This window comes from Crocodylus porosus, unplaced genomic scaffold (assembly GCF_001723895.1).
Source record: "Crocodylus porosus isolate Cpor-Errol unplaced genomic scaffold, CroPor_comp1, whole genome shotgun sequence".
In the NCBI taxonomy this organism is placed as follows: domain Eukaryota; kingdom Metazoa; phylum Chordata; order Crocodylia; family Crocodylidae; genus Crocodylus; species Crocodylus porosus.
Window position 1 is genome coordinate 6,356,109 of NW_017728913.1, and position 12,544 is coordinate 6,368,652.

The 12,544-nt window shown below is 40.9% G+C and overlaps 1 long non-coding RNA gene across 1 annotated transcript; it reads left to right on the forward strand.

The window, feature by feature from the left end:
• The first annotated feature begins 4,506 nt into the window (after positions 1–4,506).
• Positions 4,507–12,155, forward strand: LOC109309646. Its single transcript, XR_002100991.1, has 3 exons — positions 4,507–4,595; positions 8,755–8,812; positions 12,119–12,155. It is a non-coding gene; the product is annotated as an uncharacterized LOC109309646 (long non-coding RNA).
• The last annotated feature ends 389 nt before the right edge of the window (positions 12,156–12,544 follow it).

Consider the following 12,544-nt stretch of genomic DNA (forward strand, 5'->3'; position numbering starts at 1 on the left):
GGAAAGGATTCAGAGTAAGGCCACTCGTATGATTAGTGGCCTTCATGCAAGACCCTACGAGGGGAGGTTGAAGGATCTGGATCTCTTCAGTCTTCACGAGACGGCTGAGAAGTGACCTTGTAGCTGCGTATAAGTTTATCAAGGGAGGACAACAGAGAATTGGAGATGTGCTATTTACCAGGGCACCCCTAGGAGTAACTAGGAATAACAGGTACAAACTAGTGGAGAGTAGATTCAGGTTAGACATTAGGAAGAAATTTTTCACAGTAAGGATGGCCAGAATCTGGAATGGGCTGCCAAGGGAGGTGGTACTCTCACCTAACTTGGAGGTCTTCAAGAGGAGGCTAGATAGACACCCTGGCTGGGGTCATATGACCTAAGCGCTCTTTCCTGCCTGGGGCAAGGGGTTGGACACAATGATACTTTGGGGTCCCTTCCAACTCTACAATCTATGAATCTATGTTCCATAGTTTTTAGGGTAAAGCCTCATTTTAACATCTCAAGCCGTGATACCAGTCCCAGTGTAGAAATGTGATCTATGTTGCTTTAAGAATGAGTAAGAGCAACTAAGGCTTGTTCCATGTTAAATAGAAGTGCTTCAGATATGTTAATCCTTTTTCCAACCCTCTTTGAAGTACACATTGAGTCCTTTCACAGATGGGGAAATGTATACAATGAGGTAAGTGATTTACCCAGAGTTTGCAAGTCATGAGAGTGGCTTGATTAGAATTTAGGAGCTTTGACTCTCATCTGCCTGCTTATTCACCACCATGATGCTTAGACAGTAGAGCAGAAATGCCTTCAGCAAGTTCAGTCACTTGCTGTGGGTAATTCCCTTCATATCTAATCTCTCCATTTTTAATGATAGGGCTCAGTGACCTACTCGTGACCGACTGTTCTATTGTCAAAATTGCACTTAGGAGCAATTGCTGGTAGGAAGCTTTTCCCCCTTGAATCTAATCTGCACTTGCCTTTTGTAAATTCATGACTTCCTGTTATAAGCTTAGTCAACCTTTAACTTTTTCCCTCCTCTATATTATTTCCTTATTCCTGTAGTTGTATATATACAGTAGGGGTTTTTTTTCTCTTCTTTTTCTTTGCTCAAGGTAGTGTATGGAAAAAGTATTTTTATCTTATGCAGTTTCCTTCCTGAAGTTGGATTACTACAAGTAACATGGCAAATTTTTTGGAAATCGGCTTGCTCCGTATTGCAGTAAACACAATTGCTTTTTGCACAATTTTCGCCTTGCTCCAAGCATTCTGGTTTTTCTTTCTTAGGTAGCAAGAGAATACTGAGAAGCTGCATATCGCCTCTGTACTTTTCCACTTTTTGGCATAAGAAACTACTTAAAGCTTCTATATTAGTGCTTCCTTGGATGTATGGACTACATGCACTTGAACATACAACTGGATAATAAAAAAAATTAGATATATAGAAAAAAAATTGCAAAGCAAACTCTCACCAGTCAGGAATAGGCAAAATGGAAGCTGGGTATTTGCATCCCCATCTTTGTTACCTGATGCAGTGTTACATGTCTCATTCCATTTCTCAAAGTGTTTCAGCAGACAGTTTATCTTTTCTTCCACACTGCCATACACTTTATATATGCATCCAAACTGTGTGCTCTTTTCATGTACACTTTAGTGTAGTGGTGCCTTTATTGCAATTGGATCACCTAGCTGTTAACCTGAAACAAGATATAATGAGTAATTCCTAAGTTGTTTTTTTTTTTTAAGTATAATTAAAGATAATATGTCAAGAAGCTAATTGGAAGTAAGGTACCCTTATTATAAAATACAGACATCTTGTCCAGGTAATAGTCCTGCCTTCTCTTCTGTGTGTATGTCATAGGAAATACATATCATAGGAAAGCAGGTGGACTCTGCTAATGCTGAGGTACATGCTGATACAACTTTTATTATTTATAAATGAATGTAGATCCAAGTTCTATAGGTCTGGGCATTCACACCCAGTTTTCACAAAAGCACTCACAGGTCTCTCTCAACCTGTTGTTCAAGAGATATTCCAAAAATATTGCAGGTTTTTATTTATAATCGCATTCCTACTCCCTAAAACTTGGAATTATCTTCCGTTTAAAAAACGGCTTATAGTTTTAGAACAAGAGTTAAAGTTATAAGCAGCTGGAAATGCCATTTTAGAGTGGAAACAAACACTGTCATGTTTTTTTTATTACACCCATGACATGATCTTGCTTAAGAATACATGGAGACAAAGAGACCAAAAGAGACTTGACACTTGCATGCTAGGAGGCAAAAGGGAAATGTTGTAGAGTAGAAAATAATCTCTACCTGTTTGTTTTTTTGTTTTGTTTTTTTTAAATGGGAATATAGTCATTGGTGATATGTAGGGGGTGCATGTGAGTGCACATGCAACTCCTGAGATTGGCAGTGCACCTCCTTGAAAGAAGTGCCACTGACACTGCCGGCGGCACCTGCAGGTGGTCCACCACCCTGCCTTGCCCCCAACACCACCATGGCTGCCTGCAGGAGCTTCCCACTGACACCGCCGCCTGCGGACAGTCGCCATGCCCCCAGCCTCTGGGGGCACATGTTCATGAATGTAGTGCTGCTGATAGATATTTGATTGACAGCCCTTTGAAACTCAGGTATTCCCTGGTGTTTTTGAAAGTCCTTCTGTTCTGCACTGGATGGGCCACATCAAAAGGTGAAACGATGAAAGATGATTCCAGTCTCCAAGTCTATTTAGTCAGTGATAGGCTTCCTTATCAAGAGGGAAGGTTTCACCATGTGCATTTTGTCCTTCTGTAACTAGATGTAGATTCAAAATAAAACCACTTCATGGGAGAAAAAAGAGGCTGAGTTCCTCACAGGTCTTAAGTTTGAGTAACTGATTGCAGTTCACTTGTGATGAAAATCAGATTAGTTTTCCATGTCTACTACTGTAGAATAAGCATCGTAAGCACTTCCATTTTTGCAGTACAGCTTTGTGATGATGTTCCCCTTCCCCCTCCAATGGGATGCTATGGCAAGATGACCTCACAGATCTAAGGTCAATAAATTCTAAGTCTGAACTTTCATTTGCAGGAAACTAAAAGAGAAACCAATTCTGCAGCAACTTATTCTGCTGTCTACAGAAAGAGGATGGTATCCAAGGGCGTATGTTGTAGACTCCCCTATGCTACCAGGATAAACAGACCTCATCTGTTGGAGTTAGGCTTATTCCTATCTAGAGAAGTTTACAGTATGTAGTTGTTTGTCTCCCGTTCTACACCCCTGTTAAGATGTACAATAGCAGATACTGAACTGGAATCTAACTTGAAAGCCATTGGAAAGGGCTAGGTGTCATCTTAGAAACGAAGAATACTTCCAGCTAGCCCAACATCCTGTTTTCAAAAGTCATTTAAATGCCTTTGAAAATTTGACACTCATGTTTTTCTTTTGGCTGTTAATCAGCCCAGATCATTATTCTTGCATGTGAAAAATGTGTATCTTTATTCCAACACTCCAACATCCAGTTGTTTCTACCTTTGCCCTGAGATTACTGATAATCTTTGCCAGTTGGCACCAGCAGATAGGAGATTTATAAATATTTTATATCTATACTAACATTTCTCAACCCTTCTATGTATGCTACATGTTGAGCAGAGGGCGTTTAATTCTGTCTCTAGAGAGCTAATACATGTGAATAGGGCAGGGCTGGTATGAGAGAATGACTTCAAACTGTCATACACTCCCCAACCCACAACTGGTCCCTTGTGTGCCTTTACTAGTATTATATATAACAAAAATTGCACTTTGCCATGACGGGTTACCTCTGTGCAAAAGAGGCTCAGCTATAATATAGCAATATTGTGCTGCATTGAAACAGCTATTTTGGAGAGCCTACACAATAGGCTTCTGAATTCCAGAAAAGCACGTTAGGCACATACCCAATTTTATGCATATGAGCAGATGCTTTTCTGAATAGGGTCCCTCAGAGTCTGTAGTCTTACTACAGCGTTGCTTTTTGAGTAGGAGATTTCATACAAAATTAAAAGGGCTTTCCCAGGGATGCTAAAATAATGGCAATAGTTTTGCTTGGGCCACACAGCCTGCACTTCTTTTATTTTGAAAACCTACTCCGGAGACTTATATAAATTAATGAATCTAGTATGGGCATCTCCCATGTATTATTTTGAATATTTACCCTTTAATGACCAAGTAGTTTAGAAGGAAGTATCTATGTGACAGGGTAGAGGAAGGGCCAGACTTTTTCAGTACTCGCTTCCCAAAGGTTTCTTCCTTTTCAGTTTGTATTGTGTGCTGTCAGAGAGAGGACACAGAGTGAGGCGATATGTGGTGGTGTTGATGATGTAGTGCAAGATCCTAAATAGGAAAGACATTTTATTATAAATAACTGTGTAACTTATCATAAATATAACTAAGCAATCAGAAGGTAAAATCCAACTTTTTTATAAATACTTTACATAAGTAAAATGATCTCTTTCAATTCCACAGTCTAAAAGCCTTCAATACTCTCTCTTTATGTTTTCCAGAGTGTTTGTGATAACCCATCTTCATTGTCTGTCTGTCTGCCATGGATAAACTGTGATAAAGTCCTGCATGTGCCAAAGGTAAATCCTAATGCCTGTTGTTGCTCTGAAGACTGTTCCCTAGCCAGTTTGGCAGTGCTTCTAAATTCCTGTTACAGGCAGAGTGGGATTTAGAAGCACAGAGAAACTTACCTTTTTAGGGAAGAGGGAAAAAGCTGCTTGAAAAGTTTTGTCCAGACAGAAGATGTATACAAGGGGACACCATAGCAGTGTTCTGGGCTGGGCTTCAGTATTTACAGTTAGCTCCTAGATGGTGCTGTGGAGCAGTGTTCAGCCTAGCAGCCGCAGCTAACCAGCATTGGAAATGACAGCTGTTCCGCGCAGTCAGATGCTGTTCAGTGTGTATCTGCCACTCTGATGATACCTTCTAGAGGTCTGGTAAAATAGCCTACATGCCAGTTGCCACCAAGCCAGAGAACGATGAACCATTTCATCAAGGAACTGTCAGGAAGAAGGGAAGCAGTTCCAGAATGCCCCGTTGATTAATGGGTACAAGCAGTGAAGGATTGAAACTTAAATTGGACCTAGGAAGAAGGCCGCGTCCAGTTTCTACCAGGAGGTCTGGAGTGAGGCAAGCAGGGGGATGCGCTCAGGTGCTCCGATCTCCTTGCCAATGGGAGGACTGGAGCAGCCCATACTTTCTTCAGACTAGGGATCACCCGAATTTCAGGAAGGGTCAAGGAGTGGAGGAGAGAGGTAGTTCCTGCCTAATGTCTGTACTATGCTTTCTCTCCTGGAATCATTTCTAGTGGTGGGAGTTTACCTTGCTAGAGCTGAACATTTGTATGGGGCCCAAGTCTGCTAATTGAGGCTCTGCCCAGAACAAGCATGCATGCTAGAGTCTTCCCCTTTAGCTGTGGAAAGTCCTGCTTTGCCAGGTAACATTAGCTCCATCAATCTCTGGGTAATGTCCCCAGAAATCTACAGCTCCATACTTCATGGGTCCATTCTTGGCCTTTCTTGCCCAAATGAATGGGTTCCATCTTAATTTACCCCTGAAAATGAGCAAATACTGGCTTTAGGCTCAACTTATTAAGGTCAATAGAGACCATCTGTTGTAAGATGTACTTTAATTTTAAATTTGAATATAGACTGCAGTAATTGCTGTAATTTATTCCTCCTACTAAACTTAAGCCATGGCATGTTTTAGTATGTCTGTCTATACATGTGTAAGTGACATTACTTTTAAATAGCACCCACAGCCTTTCATTAATAGCAACATAACATTTGGTGATCACCATGACAGGAGAATAGTATTAATTTGGAGCTTTCTCATGTAATTACAGGTGTGGAGCCATAACTTTCAGGATGCATCTTTCTCACTGTAGAACACAATTTAGTCCAAAGTTAGGATTTGTGGTTTGGGAATCCTAGATATGGGGACTAAAAACATCCCAACACAATATGCTTGTGTTAAATGGGTTTAATTAACACTAAATTGAGGCACGGGTCCTTTCAGCAAGACAGATTCCAAGTTATAATGTTGATTTTTAGAAGGTTTTTGGGAAAGGAAATTATTAGATAATAAGCCTTCAGAAACAGTGTTTGGAGTTTCTGAACTGCCTAGCCTTCACTTCTGTAATGAAACTAAAGAGAAATGAGAGCACTTGCATCTTCTCAGATGAACAAATTGCTAGATTTTCATTGATTGGGGATATGAAATATCCCCACGTTATATTAGTCTGTTCAAGCAGGTTTCTATCATTTAGAGATTTATTTCAGGTTCTTTCCACGTTAGGCCCCAATTCAGCAAAGTACTCACAAACATAAGTAATCTCACCAATGGTAATTTTATTGTTTAAATGTTTAAGAATTGCCTTATTTATTGTTAACTAAATGTTCCCTTATACACATTTTAGTTTGTATAGAAAATGATACTACTTTAAGCTTTTGCCATTTTTCGTGTTTTCTTCTAGCCATGATATGTCTCGTCTCTTGGAAGACATTAGTTCACTGGGTATCTAGTATTTGCTTCATTCATCCCAGTAACCTTCACACACAGTCTACTTTGCTGTTTCACAAGGGTCCTTTATTATACAAGCCCATGGTACCATTATCACAAGTCTAGTCCTTTCTTATTTCCATGGGAGATGCCTATATGTAGCTGGCAAAAAAACAACAACTTGTGTTTTGTCTCTCTCTCCCTTGAAAAAACTATTGCTATAGTCACTGACTGACTAGGTCAGTAGCAACGTCCTAAGTACAACAGTAATCAGTTTTGACCTGACAAAGATGAGGGAATCCCGTGGCTCTATTGGACTTCTTTCTAGCCATCACTGAGTACTGGAGGTTCACAATCCTCAAACAGTAACAGTATTTCACACTGGTCTTAACATCCTGCATTTTCAAAGTGTTGATTCAGATATTTAACTCTATAATCTTTGCATGCCACTGTGAAGTAGGCATTCTACAGATGAAGAAACAGCTACTGAGAGGTTAAAATGACTTCCCAAGTACCCCACAGCAAGACAGTGGTAGAGCTGAGATTACAGCTCAGGAGGTTCAAGCTTTCGCTGTACTACAATGCTATTTAAAAAGGTCACATCTCAAAATAGTACAGAAAGTTCCAGTCTGTTATTGATAATGGCCTAACAAAGGGCTCTAGCTCTATTCATGGGTCTTTGTATAGTGCAGCTTTAATAATCTCAGTATAGGAATTGTACAGTTCCATTGTTATGGGGCAGCATTGCTTCCATAGCTTTCTCTGTATGATTCATATATGTGTGTTTGTGCATTTTGTTCTCGTACAGACTTAAAATTAATATATGTATTAAAAAAGTTGATACAGGTTAGTTTCTTAATTAGAATTTATATTTAATGACATATTTGGTATAGGGCTAGGTATATTTGTATCTTACAGGGTTTATACATGTCCTCTAGGAGTGCTGGGGAGGGAGTCACTGTAATTAGAACTGCTCTGAGAGCTGCTCTAATTAAAGTGCCTGGAGCATCTTGTGTATTAGCATCCCCTCCCCCCCCCCACTTAAAAATGGTGGCAGGGGTGCTTTAACTAAAGCTTTAATTAAGGTGCCCCCTGCTGCCATTTTAAAGTGCAGGGACACTGATACATGAGTCTGCTGGAGCATGGTAATTACCAAGCTTACTGTGTATGCACGCATTCGCTCATGTATAAGTACCTTTATAGACTAACTGAATTAGGGATGTATAGCATAAGCTTGCACAAGCCTGAGCTCACTTCAGATGCATCCTTTTTCCTGGCTCTCTTCCCTTTTTTAAGGGCCAAGTTTCAACCGCCTTCCCTTCTCCCACCCTATTCCTTTCTCATTACCTTCCAGCTCCCTTTCTCCAGTTGCTTCACCTAATGTTGCATCTGGTGAAATGGGCTTGAATTCAGAAAAGCTTATGCTATGTATCTCTGATGTAGTTAGTTTGTAAACTATAAGTCTACCCTGCTTTCTGCCTGACTTCAAACTCTTTCTTCTCATATTTGGTCTAATCATTTCTCGTATTTTGTATAACTGCTGGAGCCCAGCTTGTGCTGCGTTAACACAGCAGAAGCAGCCACCCCAAGGCCACTTAGAATGGTCCTCAGTCTGCACTGGGGGGTGAGATGGCACTGGATGTCCTAGGAGAATGGATACATTGTCCCCTGTCTGGCCATGTAGATATTTCTCAGAAAAAAATAATAAATACAGGACCAGCTGGTAGTATGGTTTTCTATTAATTTCTGCCTGGGATGAGTTGGAAAGCATCCCTGGCCAGAAAATCTGGTATGGGCCCATGTTGCCTGGTGTGGAATGGGAGCCAAGTGTGGGATGGGAGCTGGACCTCCAAGGGTCTACTATTGTCTGGATAGACAGCGTCCACGCATCTGGTTCTGACCTCCTTCCAGTCTCTTAAGTTGGATGTTGGCCTTGGGCCTTTGATGCATGGAAGAAAATCTCAACGTTCATTATAGGGCTAGGTATGGGGAAGAAGGCAATACTATCTGTAGTAGATTCTCGTGCAAATGGACCCCTTATGAAACCCACTCTACAGATTTTCCAAGGAAAAGGAGAATCTGGTAGACAATGTACTCCAACTTTCCCTTCTGTACTTTTTTGTCTTATCTAAAATACAGTAAAATATCTTAAAATGATAATCAGCTGTATAATGTACCAGGATTTTGGCTTGAACATCGTTCTTACTGTAAGGCTTCCATTTCTTGTTCTTCTTCCAGGCAAACTGTCTGAATCCTGAGTTACTTAGAAAATTCAAAATATATTCAGCATTGAGAAGTAAGTATGGACTTTGAGGTTAATTTGTAACTAATCATTTAAGTCTATGCATTTGGGTTGACAGTAGAATGTATCAGCATTTTATCCTAGCCAAATAAGTGAAGATTTATAATATAAATTGTAGTAGGAGAAACATGGATAAAGCAAAAGGAGTAATTATATCCATCTACTCAATACAGATTTGGCTTCAGTTTTAGTAGTGTATTCATTTTTGGGACAGTCTCTGTCAAAACAGGCAAACCAGAGAGAGAATTTAGGACAGATGCAAGGATGTGTGAGAGAAATATTCAATATGCAGAAAAAAAGAAGTGTGAAGAAAGAGTTGAAAGAACTTGTTGTGCTTAATGTGGAGGAATAACAACTGAAGGGAGAGGGATGTTGTACCCTTGCCTTTATTGCAGCATCTACAGATATATATATAATACACACATTAACAAAGCAATAAGGGCTTTTGATGCCAAGTTTTCTTAATGCTTATTGGTTGAAGTAACTGGTTCTGTTATTGTAGTTATTAGGAGTACTAGCTGAGCTTCTATGGCCATTGACTTGTGAATAGAACATATTAGAGGTCAAAACGTTGGAGGGCCTTGCTCTGAATAGTTCCCAATGGGCAATACACATTAAAAATGGGTATTGCATGTTTAACAACTTTTAAATACTGTTGTGCCTTTTTTTCCCGCTTCTAGCTGGCTTGTACTTGTGCTGCAGTTTTTATTATTTGGAATCTGATTAGCCATTTAGAAATGAAGTTGGAAGTTTTGAGGTGAACCTCATTAGTTAATTTAGTTAATGGAAGTTTTGGCATCAACTTCAATGATTGATCAAAGATTGAACTGTAAATGCTGGACTGTATTTTTTTGAATAGCTTTTAGGTATCTGATCAACCATCTTACCCTCATTTTGCATGCAAATCAAAGCAGTCTCACACCATCAAGCAGCAGATCAAGTAAAGGAAACAATATACTTTCCACTGGAGAGACCCCAAAACGTGAGATAATCTCTTGTAGTCGGTATGAAATAATTCACAACAAACTAACTGCATAAAATAGCATTGAGAGTTAGCTCTTTTAGCCTCACTACTTACATGTTCTATACTACTGAAAGACCAGAAAAATGAGAGGGTGCTCCAGTTCCTTGAATTTCATAGTTTATATTTCAGTATCTCATATTTCAGTTAGTGCTGAATTGAGTCCCTACAGAAAGAGAGCCATGTCTCAGGTAGAAGCAGACCTTTTGTTTTCATGAATGACCTAGTGTTTTTTGACATTAATCTCCCTTCAAAAGAAAGCCATCATATAGCAGTCATTTAATGCAATCTGCATTCCAGCTTGCAGATTTCTGCCATTTCCCTTTTCCACTTCTTACAGGCCAAGTTTCAACTACCTTCACTGACTCCCTAACTCTACCCTGTCCTTTTCTCTTTTCCTTCCACTTTCCTTCTCCAATTACTGCATCCTGTTCCTATGCATCAGAGCAACAGAGTTTCCTATGTATCAATGTATAGAGAGAAGGTGAGGAAGTGTCTGCTAGGAAAACGCTTCTAATTTCTGCACATAAGGAGGGCATAGTGCAGGCAGTGATGTATTAGTTTACAACGTTCACCAAATGCTAAGTCTTACTGTTCTGTTTTGGTCTCATTCTGAAACACTTGATTCATCTGTTGTCCAAGTGCTTGGCAGTGCTTTTATTTGTTACAGGGGAACCAGTATTGCTTACTGAATAGACTGGGCCCAGGAGACCTGAATTCTCTGCTTAGCTCTGCCCCTGGCCTGCTGGATGACCTTGGGCAAGTCTCATCACCTCTTTGTGACTCAGTCCCCTTATCTGTGAATGGGGATAATGACATTGAGCTTTAAAGAGTTTACAGCTGAACTGTGCTTTAAGAGATGAGGGAGGTAATTAGCCATGTTAATCTGAAGTCAGGCAGAAGGCAAGGTAGATTTGCACCTTGTAGACTTACTAAATTAGAGATGCGTAGCATAGCATAGGGATGAATCTCTGATTTAGTTAGTTTACAAGGTGCAAATCTATCCTGGCTTCTTGTAAGAGATGGACATCATTAAATATAACTCAAGCTTAAAAGAAATCATTTTCCCAGAGCAGTTGGAGCCACCAAATCCCTCCTCTTCATTCACCGCATCTGAATCATCATTACGATACATAACAGGGGTGGGCAGCCTGCAGGCTAGATTCAGTCTGTAGAGCCACTGGATTTGGCTATGTAAAAAGCTGGGGGATTTTGGTGGTGTCCTGTAAGTTGTTAAGTGTTGGTAAGTAGATGCTGAAGTCTTTGTCACAGTGGCTAGAAACTGTAAATAGAAATCCTGAATGCTGGTCAAAGGAATGGAAAGCTGGCAGTTCATCTGGTTTTGGATTGCAAAGGCAGGTTCTGAGGATTGGTTGTGCCCCATACAGTCCTCCCAAGAAGGGTGCTGTGGGTCAGTCATTAAATATTTCTTGTGTCATCATCAGAGAGGGAGTGACCCACTATGGGTCATAGTGCTGGCCCACCTCAGACCTGAGCTGGGGTTTTCCAGCCCACCACTGTAAGATGCTGCCAATGCCTGATATACAGTATTTTGACACTAATCACTATGACGTGCTATCAAGGTTACTGCAGGATCCAATATACAAATAGTTAACCCAGATTACATGCATGTGGAGATGCTTGTACTTTGGACTGATGAGCTGGAATTTTGGGAACTGCGACCTTCTCTGCTGGAACCGCAGCAAACCAGAGTGGATCAAGTAGTACAGGGCTACATGCTTGTAGTTGTTTCAGACTGGAAACATTTGGACCCTTTCAAAATTGTCTTTATCTAGCTTTCATTGGTTTTAAGGATACCAATTTCTCTGGGGGTAGGCAATACTGGGGTAGGAAATACGTTGTCCAGTGGTCATCAGTGTTGAAGAGTTAATCAGAAGTGCCTTGAAACACTTGATACAAAATGCATTTTAGCAAGTGTAGTCTCTACCTGCTGTTGTAAGCACAGAGGATACCCAGACAGAAGGGGTCTGATTTACACAAGACTTGGGCAACTTCAGATCACATTGGCATCAACTGGAGCTGAGTTATTCATCTCTTAAAATCCAGTTCATGTAATAAAATCATGTCAGCTTATGGTAGGTTTGTTTTCACATCTTGCTGCTGATGCTTGCCTCATTTCTGCTGCTCTGTGGATAGCAGTAGCACAGCATAGCTGGCTGCATGCAGTGGGAGTTTATGCAGTGTAATGTACCAAGATTTACAGGCAAGCTAAAAGGAGCAATGCTTTGTTGGTTTTTTTGTTTTGTTTTTTTTTACAGATGTGTCCAAACATGTTCTGTGGTTCTCCAAAGCCACCTGGGGAGGAAGAACCGGCACCATACCTTCTCGTCAGTGCAGAGGCAGAAAAGGATCTTGGAGTCATCATTGATGCCAAGATGAACATGGGCCGGCAGTGTGGGGATGGTCAGGAAGGTCAACCGTACCTTGTCATGCATCCACAGACGCATCTCTAGCACGTCCAGAGAGGTGATCCTCCCCCTCTATGTGGCGCTGGTCAGGCCGCAGCTAGAGTATTGCATCCAGTTCTGGGCGCCGCACTTCAGGAGGGATGTGGACAGCATGGAGAGGGTCCAGAGGAGGGCCACGCACATGATCAGGGGGAAGCGGGGCAGGCCCTACGAGGAGAGACTATGGGACCTAAACCTGTTCAGACCCCACAAGAGAAGGGTGAGGGGGGATCTAGT